This window comes from Elephas maximus, chromosome 17 (genome assembly GCF_024166365.1).
Source record: "Elephas maximus indicus isolate mEleMax1 chromosome 17, mEleMax1 primary haplotype, whole genome shotgun sequence".
Lineage (NCBI taxonomy): Eukaryota > Metazoa > Chordata > Mammalia > Proboscidea > Elephantidae > Elephas > Elephas maximus.
In genome coordinates this window covers 26,966,936-26,990,446 of record NC_064835.1, presented here as the reverse complement: position 1 = coordinate 26,990,446, position 23,511 = coordinate 26,966,936, and the positions used below count along the sequence as shown (strand labels likewise).

The 23,511-nt window shown below is 43.8% G+C and overlaps 1 long non-coding RNA gene across 1 annotated transcript in view; it reads left to right on the top strand.

Moving 5' to 3' along the window:
* The first annotated feature begins 14,269 nt into the window (after nt 1–14,269).
* LOC126060133 (uncharacterized) overlaps nt 14,270–23,511 on the top strand; it is a 34,682-nt gene continuing 25,440 nt past the window's right edge. Inside the window, exon 1 of the long non-coding RNA XR_007513547.1 lies at nt 14,270–14,751. This is a non-coding gene — a long non-coding RNA (uncharacterized LOC126060133). The remainder of the gene's footprint in view (nt 14,752–23,511) is intronic.

Genomic DNA, 23,511 nt, shown 5'->3' with positions numbered 1-23,511 from the left:
CAAGCTGGCCTTCAACCACCCAACTGATCACTGGTTTGGCCTGGTAGGCAGAAATCATTAACAAATAAGCTTATTCAAGAGAATTGGGATCAACCATGTCAGACCACCCAATGAAAGAATCTTCTCACTATTTTTTTTTATTTTTATTCTGCTTTAAGTGAAACAAGTCAGTCTCTCATACAAATATTTATGTACACCTTGCTATATACTCCTAGTTGTTCTCCCCCCTAATGAGACAACACACTCCTTCTCTCCACCCTCTGTTAAAGTGTTCATTCAGCCAGCTTCTGACTCCCTCTGCCTTCTCATCTCCCCTCCATACAGGAGCTGCCCACATAGTCTCATGTGTCTACTTGATTCAAGAAGCTCACTCCTCACCAGTATCATTTTCTATTCTATATAAAAAAAAAAATAGTCCAGTCCAATCCCTGTCTAAAGAGTTGGCTTTGGGAATGGTTCCTGTCTTGGGCTAACAGAAGGTCTGGGGACCATGATCTCTGGAGTCCTTCTAGTCTCAGTCAGACCATTAAGTCTGGTCTTTTTATGAGAATTTGAGGTCTACATCCCACTGCTTTCCTGCTCCCTCAGGGATTCTCTGTTGTGTTCCCTGTCAGGGCAGTTATCAGTTGTAGCCGGGCACCATCTAGTTCTTCTGGTCTCAGGCTGATGCAGTCTCTGGTTTATGAGGTCCCTTCTGTCTCTTAGTCTCATAATTACCTTGTGCCTTTGGTGTTCTTCGTTCTCCTTTGCTCCTGGTGGGTTGAGACTAATTGAGGCATCTTAGATGGCCGCTTGCTAGCATTTAAGACTCCAGACGCCACTCTCCAAAGTGGGCAGCAGAATATTTTCTTAATAAAATTTGTTATGCCAATTGACCTAGATGTCCCCAAACCCCCACTCCTGCTATGCTGACCTTTGAAGTGTTCAGTTTATTCAGGAAACTTCTTTGCTTTTCGTTTAGTCCAGTTGTGCTGCCCTCTCCCATATTGTACGTTGTCTTTCCCTTCAGGTAAAATAGTTCTTGTCTACTATCTAATTAGCGAATACCTTTCTCCATCCCTTCCTTGCTCTCCCCTCTTGTAACCATCAAAGAATGTTTTCTTCTCTGTTTAAGCTGTTTCTCGAGTTCTTATAATAGTGGTCTCATACAATATTTGTCCTTTTGCAACTGACTAATTTCACTCAGCATAATGCCTTCCAGGTTCCTCCATGTTATGAAATGTTTCACGATTCATCATTGTTCTTTATTGATGTGTAGCATTCTATTGTGTGAATATACCATAATTTATCTATCCATTCATCTGATGATGGACACCTTGGTTGCTTCCATCTTTTTGCTATTGTAAACAGTGCTGCAATGAACATGGGTGTGCATATATATGTTCATGTAAAGGCTTTTATTTCTCTAGGATATATTCCAAGGAGTAGGATTGCTGGATTGTATGGTAGTTCTATTTCTAGCTTTTTAAGGAAGTGGCAAATCGATTTCCAAAGTGGTTGTACCATTTTACATTCCCACCAGCAGTGTATAGGTGTTCCAGTCTCTCCACAATCTCTCCAACATTTATTCTTCTGTGTTTTTTGGATTAATGCCAGGCTTGTTGGAGTGACATGTTTCCCACTATTTTTTTTTAACTTTTATTGTGCTTTAAGTGAAAGTACACAAATCAAGTCAGTCTCTCATATAAAAATTTATACATGCCTTGCTATAAAATGGCACTAGTTTTTTTTTTTTTTTTTTGCTATATATACTCCTAGTTGCTCTCCACCTAATGAGATAACATACTCCTTCCCTCCACTCTCGATTTTTGTGTCCATTCAGCCAGCTTCTGACCCCTTCTGCCCTCTCATCTCCACTCCAGACAGGAGCTGCCCACATAGTCTCATGTGCCTACTTGATCCAAGAAGCTGGTTCTTTGCCAGTATCATTTTCTATCCCATAGTCCTGTCCAATCTCTGTCTGAAGAGTTGGCTTTGGGAATGTTTCCTGTCTTGGGCTAACAGAAGGTCTGGGGGCCAGGAACTCCGGGGTCCTTCTACTCTCAGTCAGACCATTAAGTCTGGTTTTTATAACAATTTGAGGTCTGCAACCCAGTGCTCTCCTGCTCCCTCAGGTGTTCTCTGTTGTGTTCCCTGTCAGGATAGTCATCGGTTGTAGCTGGGCACCATCTAGTTCTTCTGGTCTCAGGCTGATGTAGTCTCTGATTTATGTGGCTCTTTCTGTCTCTTGGGCACATAATTACCTTGTGTCTTTGGTGTTCTTCATTCTCCCTTGCTCCAGGTGGACTTCCCACTATTTTTAATAAAAATAAAATCTTTCAAGGTTAACACTGGAAGGAGATAGGTTAAAGGTGGAGCAGATGTTCATCCAGAGCCCCTTGTTTACACAACCTTTAGTGCTGCTTCAGGGGATGACTCCTGTCCTTCACCATCCCTACAGACAGTACTTGATAGCCCATATTCAGTGGCCAATCTAGTTATTCTGATATTCTGGAGGATTAATTAGATACCCATGGGACAAAGAATTTCTATTAGTTCTTCGGCTAATGTAGGCTTATATCTTTTGAAATGGGAATTAGTTCTAAACACGGAATGGGAATGATGTCTACCTATAAGCAGAAACCTCTGGGACACTGGAGGCCACTTATAAACCAGTAGGTATGCACAAAGGCTTCTGATCTTACCTCAAATTAAAGTGACATTTCCAAAGGTCTCAAACCATTTTCCCAGGGGCACTTTCTGGGCTAAATATTTATTATGAGCGTTTGTCATATGCCACCTGCTCTACACTAAGCACATCATATGTTGTATTGATCAAGACTCTTCTGGTTACAGGGACAGAAACTCAACTTACACTAGCTTAAGCAATGATTCACCGAAAGAGCAGAGGTGGATCTAGCTCCAGGAACAACCAGATCCAGGAATACCAAATCTTATCAAGACTCTCTTCCCTTTCTATCTCTTGCCTCTGTTTCTGTCTGCACATTGAGTCAGCCATTCCTATGACGCTGGGACTATGGCTGCAGGCCACTCTGAGCTTAAAACATTATAGCCTAGGGACTGAAGAGGAAATATAATTCTTACCTTCCAAATTTATTAATAATAGTTTAAAAATTTCCAGGAGATGTCTCTGATGAGGCTTGGGCCACATGCCCATCGCTGCACCAGTCCTGTGGCTAGGGGAACCACCAAATTACCCACACTATAATTGACCCAGCCTGGGTGTAAGCCGGTGGCCAGCTGGATTATATGACAAGCAATGCCTTCCAGCCCATGTGGTTAGAGTAGGAGAAGGGCAGATCTACAAAAGAATGGGAAATGTTCTTGACCAGGCTGGCCTTAGTACATTATGTCATCTAATGTTCACAGTAATCCAATGAAGCAAATACTTAATAGTACTATCCATGTTTTACAGGTAAGGAACTTGGAGAAACAGAGACATTAAGTAACTTGAATGAGATCACCCAGCTGGTAGGCATCAAAGCTGGGATTCCACTCAAATCTGTTTAACTCCAAAGCCTAGACTTTTAACCACTCCATTACCTGACCACTCCATTATCTGGCCACCTCTCCCGCCTATTTGAATTAGTATCCCTCAATCTATGTGTCTTAGAGTCACAAAGCAATTAAAACAGAGGACTCTTCATTTGTACGTTAAGTAACCACCTTCTACTGCTCTGCTTCCCTCCAAGAAAGGCCATCCTGGCATTGAGGACTCTCTCAGGCTTCTGTTGTTACTAACTTAAACAAAGCTGCGAATTTACTGGGTCACTTAACTCGATGGGCATGGCTGGATCCAGGGGTTAGAATGACGCAGTCTGGCCTGTTTGCCTTTCCATCTCTCAGCAGTGCTTCCCTTGCAGCCTCTGTGTTGGATTTATCTTCAGATTAGCAGTCTCCATGTTACAGGAAAGAAGGCTGCTGATAGCACCAAACCTACAAAAAAAAGAAGAGACTATCTCTCTCTGGGTATCCATATACCAAATTTCATGAGAGGACCCTGAACAGCCCTACTGACAAATACTGCAGGAGCACATGGGCTGGGGGAGGGGTGGGCCAATCCAAGTAAGGGATGGTGGCAGACAGAAACAGGTGCATATCAACATCTAACAAGGTGGAATCGTTAGAGAGTAAAGAGTTGCGGTGGTTCCCTCTATATTCCCCTAGCACTTTATGTGTACCTTACTAGCAATTATCATACTGCCCAATAACTGTGTTCATCTTTTCTTCCTTACTAAGCTGTGAATGCCCATAGAACCGGGATTTGGTCTTTCATTTTGACATCTCCACCATCGAGCACCAAAACCAAAAACCCATTGCTGTCAAGTTGATTCCAACTCATAGCGACACTATAGGAGAGTGGGACTGAGTAGAACTGCCCCATAGGGTTTCCAAAGAGTGGCTGGTGGATTCGAACTGCTGACCTTTTGGTTAGCAGCTGAACTCTTAACCACTGCGCCACCAGGGCTCCAGCAGCTAGCACAACGCCTGATATATAGTAGGAGCTTGGTGAATATTTATTGAATGAATGTAATTCCATGGCTTACAATGCTATGGTTAAAAATACAAGCATTCTCTAGGGGTCTGGCACGTACCACAATCACAACAAAAATATCACTTAGATGTCATTGTATAATTTACAAAATAAATAAAAATTGTAAGTACTTTACTGATATGTATCTCATTTAAGCCTAAACAGTTAAAGTCAATGAAAATTTATTTACCGCTTCCGGGAAGTTTTGAGCATTGCTGGACATAGAGGCAAATTAGGGAGGTTACCAAAGTTGAGGATGTGGCCTGTAAGGTGCGTCTGGTCTTGTGAAGAGGCAGGGTAATGGAGACCACTAGAAAAACCTTTCCAAGACAGTATACAATAAGTTCCTCCATTCAACTGGACACTCAGGTACTCTCTGGCCAAAGTCTAGTGTCTGTTCAGGGTTTCAAAGGGGAACTTGGGGACATATTCACAGCAGGGTTAGAAGAGTGACAAGGAGATCAGCTGAAAAACATGACGTATATAGAAAGGTTAAAGGAACCGGCATGACTCAGGTTGGAGAAGAGAAGGTCGAGAGGAAACTGAATCATTTTCTTCAAGACAAAGAAGGACTCTCTTGCTGGGGGATGGTGACCAGCTGTCCCCCTTTGCCTCTGCCTGTGATCAAGGGAACTGGGCTGAGACCAAAGCCTGTAGGGCTAAGATTAGAGAGAAGGAAGAACTTGGCAGTGAGGGAAGATAAGCTGGGATGTTGTATAACCTACTTTTCGAGACAACTTGGGGACTGAGGAGACTCCCACTCGCCTGGTCTGGGCCCAGTGGATGCCTGTTTGGAGATGATCTGGCAACCTGGCTATGTCTGGGAACAGAGGAGGTCCTTGTCCCTTCCTTAGCCTGATCTTTCTCCTTGTACCCGATTTCCTGTTGGAAGTTAAATTCCCAAATTTTGGAGCTGGCAAGGCAGCACCTCCCCCAGCCACCACACGCTGCACCAGTGTTCCTGGGCTGGGTAATAATGCCTGTCATTTCCTTTCCCGGGGGAGTGGGGCTGCAACCGCCCTGACAGCCCCGAGGGATTGAAGGCAACTAAAAATAGTGCATTAAATATAATCTGTTAAGGGGCACATTTACATTGCTTTTCTTTCCCCCTCGCTTGTCTCCTGAGCCTTCTTGGTAGGCCAGGCCTGGGTCTAGCTCCGGGCACTGGGAACCCTGTTCTGGGTTCCAGCTACTCTCATTTCGTTGCAGAAGTGTTCTCTAGCCAAGAGGCCTAAGGGAAGCAAATCCATAAGGTACAATCGAGGGTCCTCAGGGCTGTTCCCTACCACTTCTCCCCACTTTCCACCAGGACCTCTGGGTCCTTCAAGGCCAGAAGGTACATGGAGAGAAGCTGGAAGTGGGGGAGGCAGTGTTTAAAAAGAGCCAGCCAGGGCTTTGTTCTCCTATCAGCCACTTCCGTCTGCTACACAATCTCTCTGAGGTTAAATATTAATTAAGAGCAGAATGACAGTGAGAGCTGAGCAGTGTCAGTTTCTGTCCCAACACAAATGCTAATTTTCTTCCCGGTATAAAGTGACTTTGGAGTGGGATTGGCAGCCCAGGGAGAATAGCTGGGTAGGGGCAAGGAGAGGAATCAAGAGATAAGAGGTAGGAGGAAGGGGCTGTGTAAGAACTGTTAAAAACAATGAGACGAGGACGGTATTGGTGCTGAGATCTGAGAGCGAAGAAGAGAGCACATCAGGTTACAGAGGACATGGTGGTAACAACACAATCCTAGTCTCTCTCCACTTTGATGATAGTCATTTAAGAAGCTGGGGAAGAATTGGCTTTCCCTACATCCCTAAGGCAGGATTCTTAACCTGGGCACAAGCACTGGTTTTTGGGCTCATGAAATCTTTGAAATTGTGTGAAAATCTGTTTGTGTGCACAGATAGCTTTTTGGAGAGAGTTGTGAATTTCCATTAGGGTAGGTATGGTGCCATACTCAGCATGTGGTACCCTCCTTTGAGGTCACCTCATGGTTCAAAATGGTAGCTAGAGCTTTAGCTAAATATTCTAGGGAGGAAGCAGGAGAAAGGTGGGATGGGGGGCAAGAGGGTTCCACTCCAGTTTTCTGTCTCTCCATGAATGAGTTTCCCAGAAACCCTCTTTCATTTTATTGACCACATTTAAGGGAGCCTGGGAAATATGGGAGTCTTGAAGCTGGCCAGGTTGGAGCTCCATATAAAACCAGTGTTTCTGCTAATAAGAAAAAAGACAGAAGGCTAGACAACCAGGGGTTTCTGCTGCAGTCTCTTTCTCACTGAAAATCAGGAACCTAGAATTAGGAGGAGGAAGATGTTCCCATTTCACCAGGGTCTCCTTGTCCACTACCCAGGCAATGCTGTTTGAAGAAAGACACCTAGCATCAAAATGTCTATTTGGTTTGCAGTTCCAACAGCCAATCCTGAGTTCACAATTGATCTTCAGAGTCTGATCTTCCTATGTGAGTTTAGCCTTTGACTAGGCTTGGCTATTTGAAAGGAGGCTGAAAAAAAGGGGTGCTTGTCCCATTAAGGAACATGATCTTGTAGTGGGGCTTTGTGGTACCATGTCTAGGATCAGCCTTGCTTGGCCTCTGATGATTATCTTCTTCCTAGTAGCCCATTGTTCCCCACAGCCTGGAACAGGTGGCTGAGGAGAGGACATCTTTTTTAATTCTTAGGGAAAGATGCAAATAGGAAAAGGTCTGGCGTGTGTGTGTGGAAGGGGTGAACTGGGCCAGTGTGAGATCCTACTTATTACATGTAAAGTTCCATGAGGGCCCAGGTGATGTATTAAATTCAATTCATTTCTCTCAGATCTTTGCATCTTTGCAGAAGCTGTTTCATCTGGTTGGAATGGTCATCCCAACCTGTATGGTAGACTCAATCCCTCTCTTTGAGAGTCAGCTCCATGAAACAGCTCCTGACTGCTGCCCATCTGCCCTTCCTCCTGGAGGAAGCTTTTTGTGATCCTTCTGAATGTATCTTCAGTACAACATTCATCACAGTGTTTAAAACTGTTTACTTGTCTCACTCCACTGGGTTAAGGATTCCTTAATGGTAGAGGATATTTCTTGATATCTATGGTACACAAATCAGCCTGAACAGCGACCCTGGTGGCATAGTGGTTAAGAGCTACAGCTGCTAACCAAAAGATCGACTGTTCGAATCCACCAGGAGCTCCTTGGAAACTTTATGTGGCAGTTCTATTCTATCCTATAGGGCCGTTATGAGTTGGAATTGACTCGATGGCAATGGGTTTGTGTGTGTTTTTTTAATGGTACACAACTCTTACTTAGGAGGGCTCAGTAAGTGTTTGGTGGGAAAGGACAAGTTATTAAAACATGTTAATGAGCATCTGCTATAAGCAAAATACTCTCGAGATAAGAAGGTGATTAAAAGATAAAAGGACACTAACACTGCCTTCTATGAGTTCATAGTCTAGTGGGAGAGATAGAAGAATCGATCACTCATCTAATAAAAGGTAATAAAAACCAAAACAAACCTGTTGTCATAAAGTCAATGCTAACTCATTGTGACCCTACAGGAGAAAGTAGCAGTGCCCCATGGGGTTTCCAAGGAGCAGCTGGTGGATTCAAACTGCCAACCTTTTGGTTAGCAGCCTGAGCTCTTACAAATGTCTTTAGAGCAGGGAAAAAAACAAAAACCAAACCCACTGCCAACAAGTTGATTCCAACTCATAGCAGAACTGTCCACTAGAGTTTCCAAGGAATGCCTGGTGGATGTGAACTGCTGACCTTTTGGTTAACAGCCATAGCTCTTAACCACTATGCCACCAGGGTTTCCTAGAACAAGGAAGAGAGAGAATAATAGAACTGAGGGGAATCTGGGAAGGCAACACTGTTTTGTGCTAGGCTTTGAGGGAAAAGCCAAGCCCCTATCTTTAGGGCTTGTCTGGGAGAGAAGGGGCAAGGAGAAAGGAGAAAACACAGCCATCTTTGGGGATCTGCTAGAAGTATTTCTATTTGTTTGTTTTAAAGTGGTGAACTGGTGCTGTGTGTGGGTCAGCTTGAGCTCATAGCTTGACTTTTGCCTGCTATTCCAGGCAGAAGACTCCTATTTTGTTGCTGTATGGCTTGAAGGTGCTTGTGAAGATGTCAGAAATGGGAGATAGTGCTGTTCAGGGACGAGGAGGCAATCCCCTGTGTGGGCAATCCTCTGGGTGGGCAATCCCCTGGGTGGAGTTGGAATCTGGGATGGGTACCACCTTGGCCTGGGTATTTTGGAGGCCTGTGGGAAGGAGGTCCCATACTATGTCCTTCCCTCATCCTTCCCTTTTCTGTCTTTCTTAAAATACCCTGTGTTCCTGCAGCAGTGTGGTTGCTAATCTAAAATAAAAACAGCAGGAAATGCAAATGGTCAGGTTCTCCTAGCAACAGGAGCCAGCCCACGCAGGGCATGTGGAGCAGAGCAAAACTGTCCTCAGGCTGAGATGCTGGTAGCTGGGATGAGGAGCAAGTCTCCTCTTACAGTTTCTCCCCTTTGACTTCCCAGAGGGACTGTCTGCTGGGCACCCACCTTCTGGGCAGAAGAAATTCCCCATGAGCTAGACTGGGGCAAAGGACCATGTGCTGGGAGGAGGTACAAGGGGAGGGGAGGGAGCAACAGCCCTAGTTGAAGGCATCTCTTGATTGTGGTGGTTGGAATGGTGCCTCTCAGAGAACCTGGCACTAGAGGTCTAAACTAGGTGTGTGATTGGGGAGGGCCTGGGTTTGTGTACACGTTTCTATGTGTTTATTTGAATAAACCCATACAGCCTTGCATTCCTGGGGTTATGAAATGAAAGGTCAAAGATGGCTCAGATTTCTAGGTATGATTCCAACTCATGGCAACCTCATGTGTGTCAAAGTAGAACTGTGCTCCATAGGTTTTTCAATGGCTAGTTTTCAGAGGGAGATCACCAAGCCTTTCTTCTCAGGTGCTATTGGGTGCACTGGAACCACCAACCTTTTGTGAGCAGTCAAGCATGTTAGCCATTTATGCTACCCAGGGACTCCAGGTTCTCAGTAAGGAGATCAAAATCAGGAAACTGGAAAGGCTCTTACAGACATCTCGCTTAATCCCCTTCTGTTACAAATGAAGACACCGGGGTCCAGAGAGCTAAGTGACTTTCCCAGGACTCAGATCTAATTATGACATAGGTGGAACTAGAAAACATGTATCTAAGCTGAGACTCAGACCATTTTAAGTAGAAGCTGCTGTCAGCCCTGCTCTGCACACATCTAGGTAATCAGAAACCATGATAACTTTGCTAGACCTTTGGGGGAAACAGTCATCTCAGGCACATCAAATAAGGTGGAAAACATTTGAGAGACAAATGGCTACAACCTAATTGGAGTGCCTTGGATGAGTGAGCATCTGAAGGTGAGAGAAGCATTGGCTGATGCCACTCAGAGTGCTACACAGCTTCCGGTAGTTGCTATGCACAGGCGGTTCTCTCAGTAGGGATGGGGAGAAAGAACATCGTCCTGTCAAGGTTACACAGGATGAAACTGGAGAAAGGAGAAGGGTGGCTTGTTCAATATGACAGATCCAAGTGTAGAACTTGGAACACACTCTGGAATCCTGGCTTCTTGGATCCCAGAGAAGTCCATGTGCCCTAGACAGTGTGGTTTCCTATTACATAAGGCACTCTTTTATTACTCACACTCTGGCTCTCTCCTGCAAGACTCCTACAGCATTTTCTCCAGAAAACGCAGTGGAAGGAAAGGGTTCTTAGTTCCAGCTGAGTCTTGGAGGCTTGAGTACATGGTTAGTCCTAAGGGTTCTAGGGTAGTTAGAAGGATGAGTAATGACAACAAGGCACATTGGAGAAACGGCTGGTGTCCTCAGAGTTTGATTTCTCAACCGTTGACTTACGAATGATCTATATATCTGTATGCTCCACTTCCCCTCTGTAGAATGCCTTCAGTCCTACTCTTCTCTTCCTGAGACCCCAACTGAGGTAGCAGGTTGATAGAACAGAGGAAAGAACATGGGCTTTGGTGTCAGCAGCTGGGCTCAAATTCTAGCTTAGTCACTGTTATGGGTTGAATTGTATCCCCCCAAAATGTATGCTGTAAAACCTAATCCCTGTGTCTGTGGTTATAATCCCATTTGGGAATGGGTTGTCTTCGTTATGGTAATGAAACAGGATTAGTGTAGGGTGTATTTTGCGTCACTCTCTTTTGAGATATGTCATGGATTGAATTGTGGCCCCCCAAAATGTATGTCAACTTGCCTAGTCCATGATTCCCAGTATTGTGTAATTGCCCACCATTTTGTCATCTGAGGTGATTTTCCTATGTGTTATAAATCCTACCTCTATTCCATTAATGAGGTAGGATTTAGCAGCAGTTATGTTAATGAGGCAGGACTCAATCTGCAAGATTAGGTTGTGTCTTAAGTCAATGTCTTTTGAGATACAAAAGAGAGAAGACAGCAGAGAGACGGGGGACCTCAAACCACCAGGAAAGAAGCACTGGGAGCATAGTGCGTTCTTTGGACCAGGGGTCCCTGTGCTGAGAGGCTCCTCTACCAGGGTAAGATTGATGCTGAGGACCTTACTCCAGTGCCAACAGAGAGGGAAAGACTTCGGCTGGAGCTGTCACCCTGAATTCAGACTTCTAGACTACTAGATTGTGAGAGAATAAATTTCTCTTTGTTAAAGCCATCCACTTGTGGTATTTTTGTTATAGCAGCATTAGCTAACTAAAACAAGAAATGAAAGAGATTAGACACAGGCTAACAAGCAGAAATGGGGGAAGAGAGATGCCAAGCCACATGAAGATCGTCCAGGAACAGAAGCTCAAAGAAACAAGGACTTTCCTCCAGAGCCAACAGAGAGAGAAAGCCTTCCCGTAGAGCCTGCATCCTGAATTCAGACTTCTGGCCTCCTAAGCTGTGTTAAAATTAATTTCTGTTTGTTAAAGCCACCCTCTTGTGGTATTTCTGTTATAGCAGCTTTAGATAATTAAGACAGTTGCTAACTTATGACATTAGGCAACATACTTAGCTCTGAGTATCTGTAAAATGGGAGCATTGGCATCTCTCTCATAGAGTTATATCTCACAAATGTATTTAAAGGGCTAGCAAAGCCAGACATAGAGTAGGCACTCAACAAGTACTGGTTTTTTACTTGTGATTGCAGTTGCTCAGGGACCAGGTAGGCATTTCAACTGCTATTGCCCAGAGAATGTTATTATCTAGGTAGACCAAGGTGGAGCTCAGAATGCAGTTCTCCTACACAAAAAATTAGTTTGCCTTAAATATGTTTTTATGGGCTGGTCTGAGAAGGTAACTGTCTGCTTTTCATCATTGCATTCTCAGCATGTATAGTAGGCTCTCAACAAACATTTGTTGAGTGAATGAACAAATGTGTTGTTTGTGTGGGAAGATTCATCTTAAGTTACAGATAGCCAGCTACAAGAGGATATTCAAAACATAATTAGTTCATAAGTTGAGTCTGTGTACAGAAGTTACTTGAGGCCAGGCCCAGAGAAGATAGATCAGGAGGCCCAGAGTGGGATCTGCTGATAGGCCTACCAAGCCATGACCTGTAGTCTAGCTCCTGGACTGCTTCCCGGCTCAGACAAGACAACAGGCTCCAGTAATTCCTATAGCTGATATTGAGGGGGTATGGGAGGGAAGGGGCAGGGCCTTCCCAGAAGATCCATGAGCAGCTGTTGGGGTCAGTAAAGTGGATTGTCAACCTTGGCCTTGGTAGCTGTATCCTCTATCCCGCTCTCCTAGCAGCACAGATGAGGGGCATATTCAGATGAGGTCTCCAACAAATAGTTGTTCGATTTTCCCTTAGTTATAAATGACTCTCTCTCTCTCACACACACACACACACACACACACAAACCCATATAGAAATGAGCTTGGACATTGATTCTGCCATTTTAATCCCAAATTCTGTTTTTCAAGTGTGGATTAAAAAACAAACAAATAGACAAACTTGTTGTCATCAAATTGGTCCCTATAGGACAGAGTAGAACTGTCCCATAGGCTTTCCAAGGAGTGGCTGGTGCATTCGAACTGTGGACCTTTTGGTTAGCAATCGAGCTCTAGTGCTGGTTTATTCATTGCTCTCTTGTTGCAAAAACCCTTTTCCTGTTGCTGAGGTATGTAGAAGCCACCTATGTCTCTGAAGGGGCTCAGCAGGGAAGGGCTCTACATCAGATATCTGGGAAACTACAGAGGCGGCGGAACGGCGGGGCCGGATGTGCAATCCCAAGGCAGTTATTGCCCAGTCCTTCTGGGGCAGAGGGTGCTTGCTGAGCTTATTTGCAATCACCGAAGTGTTCAGATCCTCTCCTACACTAACACATAGACCTTCAAGAGGAGTAGGAATTCCAGACTGCCTTGGAGGGAAACAAATACCTGCCGTAGCTTTTTCTTTTTTTAAATAAGGGTCTTTGCTCCCTGGAATCAGGCTGCCTGACATCATTATCTGTGAAGCTGGTGGAAAGTAAGAGAATGGTGTTTCTCTTCAAGGATGGGAAATCAGGTCATCAGCTCACAAGGTATAGCATACTCTCCGGGGCTGTGGAGAATAGGTACTAGTTTCTACCCTGAAAAACTATAGAGGAAAAGTGTGGCTGCCTACTACTGAGTGTCAGGGGGAAAAGCAGGGATATTTTTAACACACGGAATATCAGTGAACAGAATGCTAAGGAACTCAAAAACTTATTCCAATAAATACGAAGCATATGCTCTGCCTAAAGCAAAGCCAGCTTTTGCTATATACAAATCTCGTGAAGGAAAGAAATGTCGGAAATTGCAGAAATACCTGACCGCCTCTAAGTGGGCTACAACTGCTTGCTTAAGGAACCCTGGAAAGTAGGGCGGATGGAATGGGAGAAGGGACTGGATGGTCTGGGGGTGCGTGGGGGTTCTTGGCCATCTTAACATCTGGGTCTGAGGACGGTCTGGAGCTCTCTGGAATCCTGGGAGCAAGGTCTCCAGATGGACATTCCCACGCACGCAGCCCCATTCTGCCGAGTCAGGCTTCGAGTCACCAAGAATAAGGACAGAATATCCAGCATCACTACCCCGAATCTTCAGATGCAGAACATGGCCTGTCTAGGTGGTGGAGGTTTCTGTACTTAGCAAAAAATGGTACTTTGGGTTTTCTGTAACAGGTTCTCCCACTTGAAACCAGGATGGGCAATTTGTATTCCTCTCATTACTGAGATTCCAATAATTGGGGATATTAATTGTATTGCTAAACCTGACAAATGTTTTACTCTCTCCTGTAGCGGGTAATTGCATACCTAACAGCCTCTGCCAGATGGAAAGGATGTGTGTTCGCCGTTTTCATTAATACAATTAGTGCCTTAGCATCTCTCCTGCTCCCTCCTTAATGCACACTCCCAGGGACCAGGAGGAGGAAGGGCAGACGGCCCAGGAGGCCGGCCTGGGGGCCTTGGCCTTGGGGGAGGCTGCTGGGAAGGGGCTGTCGCGAGAGCTGCTCTGGAACCAGCAGCAGGTGAGCACAGCGGAGCAGGGAGAATGCTGCCAAGTTCTAAACCACAATAAAAACAACACTAACAACTGTGCGGTTAAGGAGAAACAAATCATTATGCTGCCTCCAGCTCCCCCTGCAACATCTCGGTCCCGGAACAGCTCCCCGCACGTGTGGGCGGCGCTGCCATCCTTCCTGCCTGGGAGCCTGACTCTTGACACGCCGCTGCAGCCACTGTCGCCCCCGGGCTGCCCCCACGCCTCGCTCCTTCCTCCCCAAGTGCGCTGGCTTCTCCAGGAGGAGCTGGAAGCTTCGTTAGCCGAGGGGGAGAGCGGCATTTTCTGCAGCCGGGTATTTGAAAGCCCGTTCCCTTTTACACAGGGAAAGGAGCAAAAATAATCCTCTGGCTGCCTGGACCTCCATGTTGCTTTCTGAATCATTCTCTTCTCCATTCCCACTCCTGGCAACACACTTCGCCAAATATTTACTCTGCTCTTCGCCCAGCCTCCTCAACCATTGCGGGCCTCTCTGATTGACAGACACTCACTTGCCAAGCAATTTCTCGCCTGGAGAGATGGAAGCAATGCCAGGAGAGGTTTGGTGGATGGACTTCAGCCTGGGTCTGAAGATTCCTTTCTGATGGTCTGGCCAAGGAGACCGATGATTCTCTGATGATTCAGAGGCTCTCCTGGCTCCTGCCTCCTCACAGCTGTCACAGAGATGGTTCATGGTGACATTTATTTCCAATCTTGGCAAAGCCACAGGTAAGGCAAAACTAGACAGGGAAACCTTTTCTACTGCTCTTCTTACTCTGTCCCCGGAGTGCCAATTTGAGGACTGTTAGGGAAGAGTCCCAGAGAGAAGCCACCTTTAGATAGCCATAGCCTACCCCTGGGAAGGAGTCCGTTGTTCAGAGGACTGTGGCTGTTACAGAATGGAAAATACTTAATATTTTCTTACCATCCTTGGGTGTATCAGGTATGAGTGGTCATAGTCACTATTCCATTTACACTCTGCAGGCACTCCACCCAGGGATAGCACCTCTTTCCTCATTTTGGGTCACCTTCCACTATCATCTCAGCCACTGACGGTGGTGGCAGCAAAGACTTACTTTGAAACACTCAGACTGTTACAGTGGGGTTTGAAGAACTTGGGTAAACGCAAGCCCGTGGTCCCTACTCCTGGGTGTGTCACCAGAGGGCAGGTAATTCTTAGCTTCATATGACTTCTCTAATGTAGGAATGATACTTCTTCCTGAGATGGGGATTTTTGAAACAAGGCTAAATGGAGACACATAAGCCTATTACCTGTTTTCCCTGACTGGAATGGACTCACCCTTCCTTTCCAACACATGATCTCCTACTTCTTCTTCCCCCAAGAAGCTTTCCTTGACCACAGCTGTATGAGAAAACCCTCACAAATGCGCTACCTGCCCCATTCACTTACGCTTGATCAGACCAAAAACAAAAACAAAAAATAACCCATTGCCGACGAGTCCAACTCATAGTATAGGACAGAGTAGAACTAACTGCCCCATAGGGTTTCCAAGGAGTACCTGGTGTATTTGAACTGCTGACCTTTTGGTTAGCAGCCATAGCTCTTAGCCACTACGCCACCAGGGTTTCCACACTTGATTAGAGTCCTGCACAATTAAAAGTGGCAGGATAGCTTGCTTGGCAGCTGGACCTTTTGCAAAGTCTTTTCCTTGCTCTGGATCCCACTCAAAACTGACAGCCTTATTATGTGCTTCCTGATAAATGGGTAGGAGCCACACTCTCATACATGGTATACGTTGCCTATAAAATCCAAAGAAGCTTGCCAAGCACTGTACTCTTTTCATTGTGGGGAGGAGGTACAAGGTGCAACCAATTGTCTTTCACTATAGAAAAGATCTCTTTACACGAACCAGACCACTAGACCGTTATGAACCTCACAAATTTTCAAGGGACTCATCTCCTACCCTCTGGTGTACGTATGTCGTATTAAGGATCTATGATTATTCCTGCCTATTAGGTCCAATTAGTATAACATTATCGGTGTAATGGGCCTATATGGTGTTCTATATCAGGACAATCACGTTCTCTTCAGATTATGATAAAGAGCAGGGACATTGACATAGCCTGAGGTAAAACAGCATAAGTGTACTGTCGTTCCTGCCACTTGAAGTCAAATTGCTTCTTGTTATCGTTAGTGATAGGAATGGAGATAGAAAAGAATTTGTTAGGATAATATCTGTAAAAAATAGCTTCCAGGGATTGGGGTGTTTTGTTCCAGCAAAATTACCATATCCAAAATCAACTTTAAATGATACCACGGATTAAGCGTGTGATAATCTACACTCCCAAGGGCAGTCTAAGTGAGTTCCAGTTTTTCCAGATCCTCATCCACTTAGTATTGCCAGACTTATTAATTTTGCCAGTCTATGGGTGAAAAATTGTATCTCGCTATTGATTGTGAGGATGGTGCAGGACAGGGCAGTGCTTTGTTCTGTTGTACATAGGCTTGCTATGAGTTGGAACCGACGGACTTGACAACACCTAACAACAACAAGAGCAACACTGTTTGACTTATATTTCCCTTATTATTGGAGAGGTTGTACATATTTTAATACGTTTATTGGACTTAGGTGTCCTCTTTTGCTCATATGTCTAATTTTTCCTTTTTATTGATTTTCAGGAATTCTTAAAATTGGTTAAACATCTTCAAAATTTACAGATAAGAATAGAGGATAATATAAAAAATAGTCATGTCCCTACCACCCAAAACCCACCAAACCCACTGCTGTCGAGTCGATTCCGACTCATAGCAACCCTATAGGACAGAGTAGAACTGCCCCATAGAGTTTCCAGGGAGCACCTGGCGGATTCAAACTGCTGACCTCTTGGTTAGCAGCTGTAGCACTTAACTACTACGCCACCAGAGTTTCCCCCTACCACCAGGGTTTCCCCCTACCACCCAGCTTCATTAAATCTCAAAAGTGTCTTATTTACTTCAGACCTTTTTTTCTTTTAAAGAAATAAAACATTATCTATGTCTATGTCTATATCTATATCTGGAGCTCTGGTGGCGCAGTGGTTAAGAGCTTTGTTGTAAATCTTTTGATTTACAGTGGTTTGAACCCATAGGCTGCTCTTTGGAAACCATATGGGGCAGTTCAACTCTGTCCTACAGGGTTGTCATGAGTCGGAATGGCAATTAGTTTTTTTTTTTGTTTGTTTATATCTATCTCTGTCTATTGCTATCTCTCTGTATCTGTATCTATTATAGCGGAGATTCTTGGGCTCCTTTGCCCAACCCTATTCTCCCTTCCTTCCTAACAGTAACCATTATCATGAATTTAGTGTTTACCATTCCCATGCAAAATTTTTCTACAGAGTAGGAGTTTATATTCTGAATGCTAATACTTTCTTGGTTTTATGCATTTTGAATTGTAAATTTCTCCTCTCATTCTGTGCTGTGTTTTTCACTTTGCTGGTGGTGTTTTTTGATATATGAAAGTTTTACATTTTAATGTGATCATATTTATCATACGTTTCTTTTACGGCTTGTGCTTTTCGTGTTACATTTTAAAAATCCTTTTTCTGTCTCTCTTGTATGCTTTTCGAGAATATCAGTCTTACCACCTTGGTGAATGTCTTTGTTCCCTTGAGGAAAGGACCATGATTTACATACCTCTTTCATCCTCAAAATCAAAAAAAAAAAAAAAGAAAAAAAAAAAACCCACTGCCTTTGAGTCCATTCTGACTCGTAGTGACCCTATAGGACAAAGTAGAACTGCCCCATAGGGTTTCCAGGGAGTGGCTGGTGGATTCAAACTGTTGAACCTTTTGGTTAGCAGCTGATCTCTTAATCACTGCACCACCAGGGCTACCCCTCATCGCCAGCAATGTTAATTTTAGTGACTCCCAGCTGGTATGTCAAAAAGACCTAATTGGTGAAGAGCAGCTTGTTGTCCCTCTTTGCATATCCAGCTCTGGCTATTGTTCCCTTTAGTTGCTATCTTGTGACCTTTCCTCTCTTTTCTTTTTCTTCATATCTACATTTCTTTCTTTCCATTCTTTTGGCCCAGGACTCGTGGGTTTAGAAGAATGTCAGTTAGAACTCTTTGTTAAAATGAAAAAAAACTAAACCTGTTGCTGACCAGCTACTCTAAAGGGCAGATTAGAACTGCTCCATAGAGTTTTCAGGTCTGTACTCTTTGCTACAGGTGTTAAAAGAAAACATTTTCAAAGACACCAATTAGTTAAGATCTTACTGGCTTTATCCAGCAATTCATGAATCGGATAGCATCCATTCTAAAAGTAGAAAGGAGCTCCGAAAAACAGTACAAAGTTGAAGAGTCTTATAGGCAACAGGCACACAGGAACAAGGAAGCTATACTAGGCAATTTTGGATTGGCTGGTGGGCGTTTTCTTTCCTTATTTGGGATAAAGGAGAAATTTTTGAACGAGGTTGAGTTGAGCAGGCAAGGCCTAATTGGTTAGCTTAGGCTTCTGTTTCTTGGAGAGTTGCGCAGTCACAAGCAATAGAAACTTAGTTTTTTGGTTTGCTGACCTAGGGTTTAGCAGAGTGACTCCTTTTTGGTCCTACTACGATTTTCTTAACACAGGTTACTGAAAACTATCAAAAATAAAGGGGATTAGTTGGCTCGTACAAGTGGAAATTAAAAAACTAAAAAAACAGATGCCTTTCTGTCTTTTTGCCCTACTTCCTGCTGGCTTACAAAACCAAATCTGTTGCCAACCAGTTGATTCCGACTCATAGCGACCCTATACGGCAGAGTAGAACTGCTCCACAGGGTTTCCAAGGAGCGGCTGGTGGATTTGAACTTTTGGTTAGCAGCCAAGTTCTTAACCACTGCACCACCAAGGCTTCGAACCGTGGACTACGTGACATTTTTGTGCCTAATTCGGGGGATAACCTTGACACTAGTGGAGTGACATTTGAGTTGGATTATTCTTTGTTGGGGGCAGGGAGGATCTGTCCTGTGTATTGTAGGATGTTAAGCAGCATCTCTGGCTTCTACCCACTGGACACCAGTAGCACTTCCCCCACTACCTCACCCAAAAATGTCTCTTCCTGTTCCTGTTGCTGTCAAGTCGATTCCAACTCATATTGCCAAATGCCCTTTAAAACAAACATAAAAAACCAAATCTGTTGCCTTCAAGTCGATTCCAACTCATAGTGACCCTATAGGACAGAGTAGAACTGCCCCATATGGTTTCCGAGGAGTGCCTGGTGGATTCGAACTGCCAACCTTTTGATTGGCAGCTGTAGCTCTTAACCACTATGCCACCAGGTTTCCAAATGTCCTTTGAGGGGGCAAAATCACTCTGTTGAGAGTTAATTGTTGCTGTTAACTGCTGGGGAGTTGGCCTGACTCATGGGAGTCCCAGGCACAATGAGATGAACCATCCTAGTCTGGAAGCTGTGAGTTGAAATTGACTCCACGGCAATGGGTTAGTAGAAAGAAGGAAGGTGGAAGTGATGCTGTCAAGAAATGGCCACACCCAGAAGCTCTGATAGGAGATCCAAAGTGTCAAACAAGTCACCATTGCTACTCTTTTCCCTTTTAATACCCAGTAATCGATTCTAAGCCCTCAGTATCAGCTCTTCCATTCTAATTTTCTCTCCCCTTCTTGATTCAGGTATGTATTTTCTAGCAAAATTAGGAATATGTAGCTATGTCAGGGACTGGGAAAAGATGGCAAGTCCTGCATATATCAGGCACTCAATAGTTGTTACTATTTGGAATTTTGGTAATTATAATTAATTCAGAAACAAAAATGTATATTTTTATGTGTAGATTAACCCCTGATCAGCAGATACACCTATCACTGAGTTCTTATACAAATGACATTAGAGGAAGTGAAGGGTTTTTTTACAATGGACGTATGTCAGATATTTGCAATTTACACGTAATAGGCCAAGTTCCCTGGGAATAGTTTCTGAGACAGAGTTTGAATACAGGTAGGAGCAACAGGAAACCCTGGTGGCATATTCGTTAAGTGCTACGGTGGCTAACCAAAAGGTTGGCAGTTCAAATCCACCAGGTGCTCCTCGTTAACTCTATGGGGCAGTTCTACTCTGTCCTGTAGGGTTGCTATGAGTCCGACTCAACTCGATAACAGGTTTTTTTTTTTTTTTTTTTTTTCAGGGGCAACATCTGTTAGGATGAGAGGGACCCAGGACTGGATAGAGGATGAAGCTGAACTATGATAAAGTTGCAATCCTGTGGCCGAGAGCTGGGATGGCCCTGCAGAGTTTTCTCAATTTGAGGCAAGGGCAAAGCCCTTGTTCCACTGGATTATCTAGTCATTGGGTGAGGGCTACCTTGAGGGAGGGTGCAGTCTAGTGTGAAGCAGCTCCCTAATGCTAATGGCAATTCCTAGAAAGGGTAGCATTGATGGGCCACCAGCAGTCAACATTCCCAAAGGCTGAGGGAGTGCTATACTTTAGTATGAAAGGGGATAGGAGTTAGGCAGCACACCACAGCATCCAGTACTTTACCCAAACAATCTAAAAGCAAGTGAACTCTAAACTCATTAGTGACATAGCACTACAGTGATCATTTCCCTACCAAACCAATCGTTATTGAGTCTCCAGGCAAGCACATTTCCTATTGTTTCAAGGATCTCAAAAATAAGTTTTTCTTATAGCTTCCAAAATTGGGTTTAATGCTTGGCTTATCAAATTGGCAGCTTGTTTTTCAAACTGTTCCTCTTCTGAGTAAATTAATTTCAATGAAGTAAATGCCTTAGTTATTGGTCAGAAGCCATCTGAGATAGGAGTGTATCTTCAGGGATAGGATGATACCAACTTTTCACATCTTCCATATTATATCTATCTGACTCCCTTGGGAGAGAATATTTATACAGTTCTCTTGGTGACCTGCTGGTCTTGGAGTGTTGACTATCCTTTGTTAAGGTATGTGTAATGAATGTGGCGGCTCTTGAGATTTTAGTTACAATAACGTCATTACACAATAGGCTTTTCTTTTTCTGGCTTTACGTAACAGAGGCTGCTTACTCCTAAACACATTTCATTCACAAAAATAATCACACATTTTGAAATATTGTATTCTGTGTGTTCAGTCTCTTCCGAGAGCCTCCCAGGCATAAATCATTGTCAATCCCAGAAGCTATATTTGTAAGAAGCATTTCAGATTGGAAATGAGTTTATCAACATCATAAAGTGATACAAATGGATCATCATTGTATGTTCATGATACATACATGGGAGAGAAAAAACAGACTAAAAAGGAAGAGGTAAAACTCCTTATGTTTATGTTTAACCCACTCCTTAAAAATATCCTCAAGTCAAGAGGCTTACAGGTAGGAAATTAATACCTGGTTCCGATATCCATCCCTCCCCCCAAAAAAAAACAAAAACCAAAAGCCAGAAAAGCAAGAGCTGGGAATAACTTCATGGGAAAAAACCCAAAGTTTGAAGACAATATAGTATCAGCCAAAATGTGTCCAAATGTTAGAAAACTCAAGTTGTTTTGAGATTTAGAGGGCAGCTTTAGGGAAGTCACTGTTTAGTTTGCTTTAGAACAAGAAAAGCGAATGGTATCATACGTTTCATGGCAGAACGACAGCAGTAATTTAGGTCCTTATCCTGGTTTCATCTCTGTCTCACAGAGACACGGTTTGACTGAGCCCCATCTTACACGTAAAATGGAGAGCGTGTCAGACCAGACTACACTGGATTTATATTTATTAAAAAGAACTAGTTGACAATGTTGATGGAGTACTCCTTTGCTATAGGTACACTGTTCATAGGAATGTCTTATGAAAAATCTGTGTTCACAAACTCTCACACTTGGCATCCTGTCAAGCAAAATTTTGCATGTATTTTAAAAACAGTTTGTCTTCTCTCCCTTAGGGAAAGCCTGGTGGTGTAGTGGTTAAGTGTTATGGCTGCTAACCAAAAGGTTGGGAGTTTGAATCCACCAGGCGCTCCTTGGAAACTCTATGGGGCAGTTCTCTGTCCTATAGGGTCGCTATGAGTCGGAATCGACTTGATGGCAGTGGGTTCGGTTTTGGTTTTGGGCTGTCCCTCATATGATTTTTCATATTCTCCTAGACTCTGAAGCTCTTTCTTTTGGAAGAATCTTTTAGCATTGCACAACTCCAAAGGGCACCACTGACATTGCGATTCATGTGGCAAGCTACCTAAAGCTCCACATTTCCTGTCTATTATCCCCTTATATACTATTTTAATATTTTCCTTTCATTCCTGATACTTCCCAAACCTTTTGTTTTGAAAAATAATTTCATAAACCGTGCAGTGTAGCGAGAAGCTATGTGATGATTAAAGTATTGTGCTGGATATTTGTTGTTTGTTTGCCCAACATCCAGTCTCTCTTCCTCCTGACAACATTAACCTATTTCTTGCAGGGAACTTCAAACTTCCTCTACTTCTAGCAAGGTTGTTTGGGCAGAATTGATCCCCAACTCCAGGGGCGGGTTCTGATGGTGATAGGTATAAGCTGATTAGTGTATTTAATTTCTTGGACCTCAGAGATTGGTTCAGGAATGGCTGTATAACCCAATCAAAGCTAATCAGATGACGGGAGATATTTGCCAGGGCTTCTACCACTTCTGTGTGCGCCATTAGACATGATTGACTCTTTCCTGCTGCATGTAAAAAGGACACTAGGCAATGACCAAATAGCAAATCTCTAACCTAGAGCATACATTCTAGTGGGGGAACAGGCAGTAAACAAGATATATTGGATGGTATTCAGAAGCAAGGAGAAAAATAAAGAACAGAAGAGGAAAAGGGAGTGTCTTTTTTTTTTTTTTTTAAATCTGTAGGAGGGTATAGGAAAGGCCTCATTGACTTTTGCTCATTGAATAAAGACCTGAAGGAGATGAGGGAGCAAGTAGTCAAATATCTGGGGAAAAGCATTCCAGACAGAGGGAACAATACCTGAAAATCCCTGGGGTTGGAGCCTGCCTGGAGTCTGTGGAAGAGCTTTGAGGCCAGTGCAGCTGGAGCTGAACAAGCAAGTGAGATAAGGCCAGAGAGGTAACAGGAAGTAAGACCTGCACAAGGCTTTGTAGGTCAGATGAAGACTTGAGCTTTTATTCTGAGTGAAATGAGAAGCCATTGGTGGTAGAAGGGGGGAGGTTGAAGTAGAGCAGTGACATGATGTGACTTAAATTATAATAGGATACTCTGGCTGCTGTGCTGAGGGGGGAAAAGGTAGAATCAGGGGGACCAGTTAGGACAGCTAGGAGGTTTTAGTAAACTGAAATATTGGTTCCAATTCTTTTCTCTTATGTAATAGAATTAAATAGAGAGAGGGAGGCAGAGAGACAGAGAGCAACAGAGTCACAGAGTCAGAGAGAGAGGCAAAGAAAAAATTATGGGTGTGGCTTTTGGCACATAGAGTTGACTGCAGTCAAATATATAGAAAATCCAAACATTTTGAAGAGAACTGTATTGGCTAAAGCACAACCAACAACTAAAAGAGATGGAGGCTATGCAAGATATAAAGAGTCCCTTTGGCTTTC